Here is a 13,388-nt window from a genome sequence, read left to right on the forward strand (position 1 = left end):
GTCTACAGGAGGATTTGGATCATTTTCTGCACTTTCTAAAAAAATCTCCTCTGATGTGTTGCCCCACATGATGGCATCACCAATATATTACAAGTGTTATGGAGCGTCTCCATTTTCCAGTGCAGTCTGGATCAGTCTCTGGCAAATATTGGGGCTGTAATTCCACCTCTGGGGCAGTTGGTTCCAGGTGTACTGGATGCCCCTCTGGGTGATCATGAACTGTGGCCTGCATTCTGCTGCTGAAGGAATGGAGAAAAGTGCATTAACAATGACATTTTGCTGCTTGGACTCCAGTGCATACTGAAGTTCCAGCATGTCTGGCACAGCAGCACTCAGTGATGTGTGGCTTCGTTCAGGCCACTGCAGTCCACTGTCACTCTCCATTCCCCACTGGACTAATGCACAGCACATGTAGGACTATTAAAGGGTGCCAGCTGCTGCCTTCCTTCGGAGTAAGCATAGCAGAGGGAGCAGTGGGGTGGTTCCAGTTCTGAGCCGGAGGGAGGGTTTGGGTAATGCCACTTTCAGAGGGAGTGGTTGGGCGTCACAGCTGTGGTCAAGCTGGGCTCTGTGGTGACTCACTCTGTCTCTTTTGTAAGCTTTTGTAATTGCTATTGCAGCTGTTACTACTGGTTGTTTGCTTATGCAGCAGTGATGGCAGGCAAAGGACATTAAATTTTTTTAAGATAAGTTCACAGAGAACATCTGCCTAGTAGCAGTGTTCAAGTATGATGTGTTCTCTGAGTTTCTTGCATGCCATTCTGTTGGGCTGAAACACCACCTTTCACCCCTGGCCTTAAAACCACTTTGCAAATGCCCCTGTGTTCATTTGGTTAAGGTGCACAATATGCAGCATGTTTGTTTGAGGGAAGAGAGCAAAGGAATCTGTTGGGTGGAGGCTAAAGGAGTAATAAAGGCAGAGACGTGGGAGAATGAGAGGAGTTCATAACTACAGAGCTGTTTAAGTGTCTAGTCAAAGAGAAATATTCCTTTTCTGTACTCTTTTGCGTCTTCAATACTTCATCTTTGGGATGAAGAAGAAAGACAAGGCAGAGAAAAAAAATACTGCTAATATTATAAACATCACATAATGGTTTAAAGAGAGTATCCTCTCAAATTTACTGGGCAAGTAAGAGTGTTAGATTATTAGGACTCAGAACATAGCCTTTCTATTCCACCATTATATGCTTGGCAGCAAAAACATCAAGCCAAAATCTGGGGAATGTTCAAGATAAAGAAAATCATAGAAGAGAGGGAAGAGATGAACGAGGCACAGATGGGGAAGGGGCATGCAGCTGCCTGGCCCAGCAGTAGGGGAAAGCAGAAGATAATACTTTGCAAAAAGCCAGACACAAATTTGTTTTGTCACATGTGTCTCTCTGTAGCAGGAATCAAAGGAATTCAACTGCTTCATCTTTCTTTTTCTTGATGCACTAAGCCTCTCTCCCTTTTTGCACACCATTTTCTAGGGGTACCCCAAAAGTGAGCAGTTTGTTTCAGTGAAGCTCCACAGACCCCAGTATCCTACTGCTTGCAAACTATTTTATTAATTCACATTACTCACATACTGCTGGCTTGAGTGCATATACATTAGTCTTGCTAAGAAAGCCTTTATTTTAAAGAAACTTTTATTTTAAAGAAAGAAAAAGATAAAGAACAACAAATTAATCAAACCTCAGTGATTATATACCAGCTGCTGAGCTCCTAGTAAAACTCCCAGCACATGTGTTCAAATTTTCCCATTTTTTTCAGGATTTACAGTGAAGAGGGGACATAACCGAGTGAATGTGGATGAAACTCCATTTTTTCTAATGAGTTACATATGCTTTACATGAATGCTTGAATTGCATGAAATGCATGATGTGATTAGGTTGATGAGGAGTATATAGGTATATAGATACATCTCTTGCTAGTAGCAAGATTTCTCTCTTCACAGTACTGTTTAATACTGTGAAATATTAAAAGGAAGGGAAATACAAAGCACATGTCTGACCTGTATCCAGTGCTGCTCTTTATTAGTAATCAGATCATTGACTTAGATTACTTTGAGGCTGTTCATGCTAATGACAGAAGCAATACAGACACACTGACATGAATTGTTCCCAAGGTATTTCCTGAACTTAGTGAACTTGTCCAAAGGAAGAGCTGCAAAAGGTATTCAACCTGTATTCCCAGCTCATCTGTTTTCAGCTGATGTCTGAGAGACTTGGGAAGATTTTCCTCGGTTCTGTCTCTAAGGACAAGGAATAAAGAGAATAGAAAAGAATCTTTTACTCGGCATTTAGCAGCAGTTCCTAGAGTAGCAAGCGGTAAGATATATTCTCCTTTGAACAGATTTCCAATAAATCTGGAAAGGCACAGGGGGTAGAAGAGATCAATGAACCATGCTGAGTTACAGAATGACCTTACAACCCACAGGAAGAAGATCTCATTGGTGTTTATTTTTAGATGACAACTGTGTTGGACTGGCTTTCTTTCTTGGCAAATGCACTAAGAACAGAAGTGGTATAAATAACACCTATGGTGATTTTGAATATAGCAGAAAGGAATCCAATGAGGCCTCCAGCCTCCTGTTAATATATACATTGAACCCCAGTTAAAATCATCGCAAATTTTAACCATGTGCAGTAGTTAAAGAAGCAATCTTATGCTGACCAAATGGCACCACTGGCTATTTTACATTAGGTTAGTAACAAAAGCTTGCCTCATGAACAAGCTTATGTCTCAAGGTTTTTGGAGAGAGCTGCAAAAATAAAACATCAGGTGCAGCAGCAGTTGGCAGTGACACAGGTTTTCACTGAGCCTTTAGAAAGACAATGGAAAGTGGGGCTAGTTTCAGAATAAACTGTTAAATAAATAACAAGGAATAAAAGAACAGATACAGAGTAAATTCTGCAGCCACATTTTAACAGTATTTTTTCCCTATTTATTTGGACAATTCATTTTTGGTGAAAAATTAAGAATGACAACATTTACTCTTGTGCAGCACAGACTGAGTTTAGTTTGTGTGAGTACTGTAGAAAATCCTCCTTAATTCAGACAAAACAAAGAGCAACATTTTGACAGTATACTTTCCATGATGTCTGTTTTTGTTAATTGCTTTTTTTTTTGAACCCTCAACTCTAGGAATTTCTTTTTTGTTATTATTATTACATGGAATCTTACCTTTCATTAAATAGCAATGGAGTACCACATGGCTATGCTTGCAGATTTCATGTCGAAAATGTGTCCTGATCTTCATTTCGGAGAAAAAAAAGAAGTGACTAAAAATTATCTTACACTCTTATTTATTCTTTATTATTATTTAGAATTTGGCTATAGCTATAATGTTTTTACTGTTATTTAGATAGATCATGATGTATGTCTATTTTTCGTGTAGGAATTACGAACGCTTTCAGTAGCAGTACTGTATTTTTCCCTGTTTAGCATATTCTGTTATAACACGCACCATAAAATCAGTGTCCTGGCTGTACATTGAGTGTTGTTGTGACAGGGATGGGGGACAGAGGAACAGCTGCCTGGATGAATACAGATATCTGAGCACTGACTAAGCATGGACATGAACACTGCCCTCCTTAAGGAGAGCAAGGAGGGCTCAGGCACGGCAGGAACAGCTGCTGTCAACATGGCTGCTGACCTGGAACGTCGCTTCTTGAGAGGGGAAACACTGCAGCTCCTCTGCATTGTCACTATGGTCTATTTCAATTTAGGCACAGATTTTAAAAGACTAACATATTTGACCTCCCAATTCATTTCCAAATCTTTGTTGGTTGAAGTGAACACCCACAGAAGCCCTGGAAGCGTCACCTTGCAGAATTTTTCTCATGTTTCCTGTTTGGTGAGTTATCCCACAAGGCAACAATTAAGTTTGAAAAGAGATAAGGGGAACTTTCTCCCCTCATTTTGGAAATTAGTCCAGGAAACAGAATAGTCCTTAAAGTGCTAAATAGTTCTTTAAGTCTTCGAGGAAAGGATATAGGAAATGAGAGAAGAAAATAATGTATTTTTCTCTGTACATATATTTTTTTGCTAAAATACTAGTAACATATCAGTCATCCTGTGAAGACATAAAATTATGGTCCAATTAAAACCAGATGACAGGAAAAAAGAGTAATTTTGAGTCTAGACTTCAGCTTAATGACTCAAATTCATATAAACTCAAAATCAAATATGCTGACATAGGGCATTTTTCCACTAATTCAAGAATAAGCGATCTGTTTGTGCTTGAAAGGAGAGCTCAATGTGTTATGTTTTGCATACTTTTTTCTGCTTTCTATTAAGATACAGAATGAGAAATAAATGAAAAAATGTTCTAAAGCAAAAGGGTGTGAAAAAGCTGAGGATGTGTTCTCTGTAAAGGGCAATATAAAATCTCATATTAAATTGTCATATAAGTTAATTATAAAGCAAAAAAGGCAAAGTATTCTGTTTATGGATCTTGGTACATTCTGAATGGGATTTAAAATTAATTTATTTTATAAGATCATCCATACCCTTGTAAGAAGATATAATGCTCTCCTAAGTTTTGTAGGATTTGAACAAATATTTATACATAAAATCAAATGCTGTAAGCACTGCTTTATTTAATTGAACTTTTCAGAAAGTTTCATTTCGCAAAACTGTTCAGATAAAAAGGAGGAAGTTCCACCACAAGCTGTAGAACTCTGTTCAAAAGTTTCATGGACATGAGTAGGAAAAACATATCAGGCTGTGGGTAAGTGTTATATAAGATGAAATGGCTTCTGTGCTTCATTCCCAAAGCCAACAGACATGGTACAGTTTGTGTCTGTACAAACAAACTATCCTCTCTCCAGAACATTTTGGTGACATCCAACCAGCTGACTTGGAACAGCTTCCAACATGTTACCCTTTAAAGCATTCCCAGATTTGCTAGCTACTTTGATAATTTAGTAGTTTTGTTAGTTCTCCTGGATTAAATCTATAAGAAACCAGGCTAACAGGTTAGCAATATGAATGATTACATATCAGTATCCAGCTCTTTTTTTATTTTGTTGAGATTTAACTGTTAATATCAGAAAACTAACACAATTTTTTTAGTAGGTAGAACTATTACCACAGGGATCCACAACATTAAAGAGGTGACAATTTTAATACCTTACACTGACTGGTACCTTATAAAAATTCCACTAAATGAAAGTACAGCAAATATAAATACGATTCAGGAATACAAAACCAACCCAGATAATGAGTACAGGCAATTTTAGCAACAGAATGATGAGTGATAATCATAAGTTTTATGGTGATGAATGGATGGATGGATGGATGGATGGATGGACGTTTCTATAATCTATCTATCTATCTATCTATCTATCTATCTATCTATCTATCTATCTATCTATCTATCTATCTCTGCATCCATCCCAAAAGATAACGGATGAATTTATATAAAAAGCAGTGGATATTTATTATAAACTTCTTAGCAAAGTCATTAGCAGCATAGCATTCTTGCTATGAGGCACTCTTCTGCCCAGATCTCTAAGTTCTCATATCTTATAAAGTTCTGCAAGATGCCTGCTGTTGCCACTTGGGTGTCACAAGCATATCTTAGCCAGTATTTTAAGCTAAGTTGGAGAAAATGCTCACCTTTCTCAGCCTGTGCCATCTTCAATGCTGATTTTCTTCTGATGAACTCACATTGATGAATTTCTGAGTTCCTTTTATCTCCTTATAATGCTGTGACCCACGGGCCACGCACATTCTCAGCTGTCCAGACTATTCTTCTGCTGTTTTGCTGAATCTATTCTAGTCAAAATACAAGAGGCTGGGGAGCCGATTCTTTGAAACAGGCTGATAGACAGCTCCTCTTTTCTTTCGTTTACAGCTGTCTTAACCACAAAGCTATTGCATTATTTTTGCTATGTTCTATTCATTATGCTGGCTCAGCAGCTTGTTAGTTCAGCAATTCTGTTACAGACTACAGATATTTTAAGGCCCACCAGTTATGCTTACTCAGCGACTGAGTTAGCCTCTGTCCTATCTCAAGCAATGTCAGATGCAGTTTTGCAGGGTTTGGCAAGAATTGTACCGTTCAGCACTTCAACCCCATGCACACAGAGAGATAAGTGATACATTGCATCCCATCTTTGCTCAGCAGTTGCCTCCCCAGCAAAAAACAAGATCTGCTAAAGTTTGCTGTCCTGTACTATTGTAGTGTTATTGCAGATTCTTTACTCTGTCAGGAAAATCTTGATCCCCTCTGGCATTTTGGATTTCCTCTTGCAGCTACCCAGCCTTATCATTTTGGTTTCAGGTCTGTTCACATGTAGCCAAGAAAACAATCCCTAATCAACACCTTTCTGGACCACCAGAGCTCCTTGTCAGCAAACATATTTCAGGTGGGACTGTGGGAATGCCTGTATGGTGTTTCCGCTGTCCCTGCAGGAGTTTAGCCTTTGCTGCTCTGAGGCACATGATATGCACTTGATAACCTCATTTCAAAGCCATGCACAAGCAGATTTGCCAGTTCTGAGGCAGATGAAAATGTCTGATTTCCACACTGAGAAACCTTTGTAAGTCCCAGTGAAGATAACGGGAAGGTACCTTACTGACCAGCGATCACAGTGCTAACCAGGGCTCCATGCAATGACCAAATATGCTGCCGTATGGCCAGCACCCAGGAAATCCTTCCCTATCCTGAAGGATTTATTTACTGTTTGATCAAAGGCCGGAGTAGGGCAAAGAGCAGATGGTGGCTTTGGTGGCTGCAGAGCAACAGCACCAGGATTAGCCCCAGTGTGAACCAGCAGAGTGACAAGCCAAGAGAAGGAGGATTTGATTGAAAAAAGCATTTCCACAGGTGACCTGCTGTAAAAATAGCATATGGTTCAGGAGATTTCAGGCTGCTGTATGGATTTAACATGGTCTTGGCACTAAATGAAGAACAAAAGAATTACTGAAAAAGCCATACTGAGAAAAAGAACATTCTGTGTGGGTTTCCAAAGGAACCAAAAAATAAAATAAAAATAAGAAATGAAAATAACTGAAGAGATCTCTTAACCCTGGGAACCTGTGATTCACTCACATGATTTAAACTGTATAAAAGTGCCTGAGAAACTTCAAATATTGAAAATGTTTTCAAATATTAATAAATAACGTATCATATTTTTTCTACACTAGAGGAATGGTGTGACACCTGATATGGCTAAAATGTCTTCCCACACCTAAATTTGAATACCAGATGTAAATTTTTTGTACACCTTAAGCTGCTTCTCAGGTCTGCATGTGCAGATGGAAGTAATAATTTTGTGTTTTAATTAAATATAGAATGTTCACCCACTCTTTGCACATTAAATGTTAATGACAAGAGCGTGACATAAGTGTATATTTATTTTTTTAATAAATGCAGTTCATGGATTTGAAGGCTGTGTTGACATCATAGACTATTTTCCTCCCTAGTTTTATTAGTGTTTTTCCAACCTGTTTCATATTTCTCTAAAAGAAGGCCACTGCCACTCCCAAGCACACTTTCTGCTGGTGGTTGCAATCAAGTGCATAGCTGACAGAAGACTTAAGCAAGCAAAGATTAGAACATTTTCCCTGCAAAACTTAATTGTTGCTGAAGTTCATTAAATTAAAATGAAAGTCCTGGAAATCCTTATGCTGTACAGAAGTTTCTGCTGAGATGGGTTTGCCTTTGGTCTGGTTTCTTTCTTACATACCAATTCTGTGATGTAGAGTCTTCTTCACACATTTAAATCAGTTGGTTGCTTAATGTCACTGAATAAGATTCTAAACCAGAATTATGAAGCTTTTATAATGACATTTAGAGCTTAAGTATTCCTGTAATTTTTCCATTTCCCATCAATAAAATTTTTTTTAGGTAGAGAAGTAATTTAAGCTCAACATCTTTAAAAATATTTTTATTTAAATGTAAGAATATTTTAAACCACTTCTTTTTTTTCTGGGAAAACAGTGAATTGAGCAGTATTAAAATTTTTTACGAATTTCTCATATTGACCTACAGTTGGTTTAAAAAATAAATTAAAACCCCAATCATTGTACTTTTTTGAATAAGCTGTAGTGGTGAAAAAAAATTCTGGAGTTTTGGAAAGGGTAACAATCAGAAAATAGGACAAAAGCAAGGAAAATCTGTGGTTGTCTAGTGAGGTTGCCTTTCTGAGAGCAGAGGCTTAAAGCATAACTGTAGTTTCAAGTGGAAAACATCAGTGGAAAGTATGACATCAGGGTGAAAAATGTTTGAGGAAAGAAAAAAGACAGTAGAGGAATATGGGGGTCAGTGGAAGAGAGAGTGATGTAGATGAGGGATCAGAAGCATGAGCAAAAATTTTCTGAGCAACAGAGTCAAATGCAGGCTACAGACTGAATTGCAGAAAAGTGGAAGTAAGAAAATAAGCAGTCTCAATATTAGTATTAACTGGAACCACAGACCAGAATTCTACTGGAAACCATTACTATTATTGAGAAAAATAACAAATATTGTACTCCTCTCTATCTTCTCACAAGGATGCCATTTGGTGTAAGACATAGCTTTACTCTGTCGATATATATGTATACTTAGGGAATTTTAAATGTCTAAATCAGTCTGAGTAGAGTTGTGAGCTAATCAGTATTTGTTAGCAACAGTTTGGACAAAATTTTCCTGAGGGGGCTGACTTCATTGTCTTTCTTATCATTGTGCCAGGGTTAATTCTTGGTCCCTGATGCACAATGACCTAGATAAAATCTGAAAGGACAGACTAGAAATGAAGGGGTCTCTTTTTTTTTTTTTTGTTTGTTTGTTTAGGGGGTTTTTTGGGGTTTTTTGTTTGTTTGTTTGGTTGGTTTTTTGGGGTTTTTTTTTGAGTGCACTTTTTTTGCTTGGTTTTGGTTCTTGTTTTTGGTTTTGGTTTTTTACGAAGTTTTTTTTGTTGCTGTTGTTTTGGTTTTCTTTCTTGGAGTCAATTATCACACTATTTTATAATATTGGTTTTTAATTTAAATGCATTAAGCATTCAATCTAAACTTTTCTCACCTCTGTTTCTTGTCTCCTTCTTCCATTCTTCTCCCTTCTTTTCTGAAAAAGCATTTATTTCTTCTTTCAAGTGTTTTTAAAAGCAAAAGACATGCAAGAAAATCAGTGTGAAGCTATACTCTTTTACTTACTATTATCCTGCACTTCTTGCTCCAGAATACCTGCAGCTGAAGAGGTTTATGAAACAGAACATTGTTCTGATTACAGTCTAATTAATTACTAACACCTACAAATAAAATGCATTAATGCTGCCAAAAATGACAACCTTTATCAAGGCACAATGGAGAAAAGCATTAAGAAAAGCTATGTGGGTTATCTTAGTGGATTTAGAAATTTTAAAAATTCAACCACAGATGTTCAATATTCTGGTGAAAATTTTAGTGTTCACAAAAAAAACTAATTGGTGCTACTAGTTCTGTTTTTTAAAAAAATAATCCTCATTATGAGAAAATTAATATTTTTCTAGTAAATTTTCTTACTTTTAATGAAGCTGAAAATATTTCTCCTCCATGCTCTGCTTGTACAGCTGAAGCAAAGAATTTAAAGTGGCTCTCTCTGGCTTAATGTGCTGGTGTCATGTAATATTCTTCCTGAGACACCAACAAAGTTGTGCAGCAGATGTCTGTACTAGTCATGCACAGTCACTTCCAAAACTTCCATAGAGGCAAGATGAAGAAAAAAGAGAATTGATGAAATATAAAATGCTTAGAATTTTAAGTTTGCTTCAGGTGTTGACTCTGTTGATGTCTTAGTATCTTAAAGTCCAAGTCCAAAGTATAAATGGTATGGATAAATGTGACAAGCTGCAACTAGCTGGGAAATGGTTCAATATTCTCAGCTTAATTTAGTGTTTAATAGCTTTCTGAGGAAAACCTGTTGTATTGTAAAGAGACATCATATGAAAAAAAATCTTTTAAATTCTATCAGATCACATAAACTCAGAGAAAATGCTCAGCAAAGAATGTTTTGTGTTGCCATTTTGTGTCCAGGCTGGATCTGTAACCACCACTGAATTTGGAGTATCTCTTATCAGTACTATTTCATACTATTCTTTCTAAGGAATATGCAGACCACACTGTATCTATTAAGGGGTTTGGTTTTTTGGGTTTTTTTTTCTTCTTTTCTACTAATCTTTAATTGAAATCTTTTTTATTATCAATATTCATTATAAAGTCACTTCAGGAAAGATTTCTTTCCCTCTCCCCTATAAATACCTATTAATAGAATAGTTAGTGTATTTGTAGGTGATAAAACAAAATAAAACAGATTCCTTGTAGGAAATTCTGCAGGGAGAGCCCTATTGCATGAATGAGAATGAATAGGAAAAAAAGGTCTTAATTTCCAAAGAGCAAGAATAATTTCCAGATCTTTTATGCAAAGTAAAGTCACAATCTTAAAAATAAAAAGGTGAAGAGAAACCATCCTTCATAAAAAAGCATTGCCTGTCAGAATTTGTGAAACTAAATGGACCTTCTCAAAAAATAAGCAGTCTTCCTAACAATACAAATGCTATAGGATTTTATGTGTGGAAAAAAAAATCAAAACCAGGCTACCAAATTAGTCAGGAAAGCGATGACTAGGGTACAAATGACTCACATTGCCACTGAACATTAAATGTAGCCAGACTTGGACTTACCTGAGCAAAAACATATGGGTGGTAGGGGGAGATGGGGAGGGTGAGAGTGGGGCAGTGTCTGTGTGTGTGATCAAAATATTTGATATATTCTGTTTGCTAGGCTAAGATATAAGAAGAAAGAAAAGCATCTCTTCATTATTTCAAAGGCTATTGTTTTAAAATGCATCTAGACAACTAAGTAGGGGTCAGTGAACTTTTCAAAGTGCAGGTTTAAGTGAAACTGAAACTTTAAGTAAAGCTCATTAAGGTAAAATATTTTCTTTTCACTGAGTATAATTTGTGGCAGTGAAATCATTGCAGATAGGAGGTATTAATTTTAAGCTAAAAAAGCCATGGCTAAAAGCCATGCCAGTAAATGAGATGTAAAGAGATAACAACTGAAGTTTGTGTAGGTTTTGCCACTCATTATGACAGGAGTTAGACTGGTTCCATTGGGTGCCAGGTCAATTCAATATGTCCTATATTAAAATGAGAAGAGGAAAAGAGGAGAAGAGAAGAGAAGAGAAGAGAAGAGAAGAGAAGAGAAGAGAAGAGAAGAGAAGAGAAGAGAAGAGAAGAGAAGAGAAGAGAAGAGAAGAGAGAAGAGAAGATATATTTTGTAGATTTCCTAAATACAGACTAATAAGATTTTGTAGCATGCCAGACAGGACAAGAGTAGAATACCAGGTCAAGAAATTATATTCAGCATTACTTGGAATGAAACAATTGGAATTTTAGCCATGTCCCCTGAAACAGAAAGTACTCGAAACTAGTCAGCTCAGCCTGCATCTCCTATGATTAATACAAATAGATGATAATAACAAGAATGATTCTCAGAGACTTGAGCACTGCTATTTAAAAGTATTTTAAAGTAATTGGAAAAGATGGAAATATTCATGTATCTTTATGTCCCAATTTCTACTTTTTCTGTCCATCAACTTTTTTTAATATAGACTGTTGCTTCTTGTGCTTTCTTTTTGTGTGCGTTGATAGCATCATTATGTTTTGGGGTTTTTTTTCCTTACAATGCCTTTTTGCAATCTTCAAAGACATAAGGTAGAATAGTATAGTTGTGTGTCTGTTGATAGCATCATGATGTTTTGGGGTTTTTTTTTTCTTTACAATGCCTTTTTGCAATCTTCAAAGACATAAGGTAGAATAGTATAGTTCAAAGGTCTGTAAATATTTTCAACCTGACTTTAGCTGCATGCTTCTGAAAGAGGGAATAGTCTGAATGCTACTTGAAAGACCTACTTTGTCTTTAAAAAAGGTATGAAATTTTGATCTGTTAGATGTTTAATTTTTGCTTCTTTAATGTGTGAATAATGCTAACTCCAAATCTTCCATGTCCTTCTTTGTTGCTTTAAATTCCAAAAAACCACAGCTTCTCTATATTTTATAAGAAACAAAATGTTAGGGGTTTTTTTATTTGAATATATAGCATTCTGTTAGGAAAAAAACGGTGGTTTTATTATGTCCTCTTTTGAAAATTCGCTATATTGAGATTTTTTCATTTATTCTGATTTCCTAATCAGATATTAAGAATTGTAAGGACTTAAGATCTTTACACAAAATACAGAAAACCACCTACAGGTCTTCTGTTGATAAAACAGACTCTAGTAGTTCTAATGTGGAGATGTGGAGTTGAGTGACAAGATCAGTCACTTTTATTTATACAGTCATAATACTCAAAAAAGCAGGTAGTCTTGATTAATATAAAAAAAAATGCTTTACAGAGGCAGGATCACTGAGAGAGAGAGCAGCAGCAGAGAGAGGAAGTGACTTGTTTAAGACATTCAACCTTGTCACATATGGAGAAACAACTCAAGAATGCCAGTTTGGTGCTTAAACTCAGCTGACTCTCCCAGAGTTATTCACTGTGATATACTCATACGTATATTCACAGTTTTTTCCTATTTTAGATACAGTTCTCAATTTGTGCACATAACCCCTTTATTTCTTTCCTAAGAGCACTGAACATTGAACAATCTTGCTGACTGGAGTGGCTGCCAAAGCAGCAGATTTTGCAGTAACTGCAACAGATTGAAAGTGGTAATAGTGAAAACTGGAAACTGTAAAGAAAAAAAGGGAATAATTCATATAGGGGATAGATGGATGTCACATGCTTTTCACAGCCTATCAAACAGCTGCTATTCAAAATTGCCCATACTGATTATTTGAAGCAGTATCCATACTAGTTCATTATCTGCTTTTGGACTAGAGTACACATAGCATTTGTTCAACATTTTCAACCAATGAACACATTTGTTAAAATGGCAATGTTTTTTGTGATTTACAAACAATGAAAGGAGTGAAAATAGTGAAAAACAATTCATAATAATAGAATTTCCTCCTGCTACAAAACCCTTTGATATTTATTGCATTGAAAAACACTGATGAAAAATTCAATTGTCTTTTTTCCCATTTTGCCTTTCTTCCCCCCATCTTCAGAGCAGTTAAAAATACATGTCATAGAATGATACATATCAATGCCTGGAATTTGAACATAGAAAAGGCACAACAGACTGAAATGAACAAGCTGAGTTTGTAATGATGCTGAGAATGTGGAACCACATTTATTAGTCTTTATGTGAAGGACATTTATTCACAAAGAAATTAATACTTGGGGTTTTTTAAAAATAGTTTATCTATTTATGGTGAATGGCAAATAATTTGGGAGTTAAACTTACGTCTCTTGGTACCATGTATTAAAGGGTTCTTAAAGTCTAATACTAAAAGGATTGTGCTAAAGCACATTGGGAAACAGGGAAAACCTCAAGT

Source organism: Passer montanus, unplaced genomic scaffold, assembly GCF_014805655.1.
Source record: "Passer montanus isolate IOZ18808 unplaced genomic scaffold, ASM1480565v1 scaffold11, whole genome shotgun sequence".
Taxonomy (NCBI): Eukaryota; Metazoa; Chordata; class Aves; order Passeriformes; family Passeridae; genus Passer; species Passer montanus.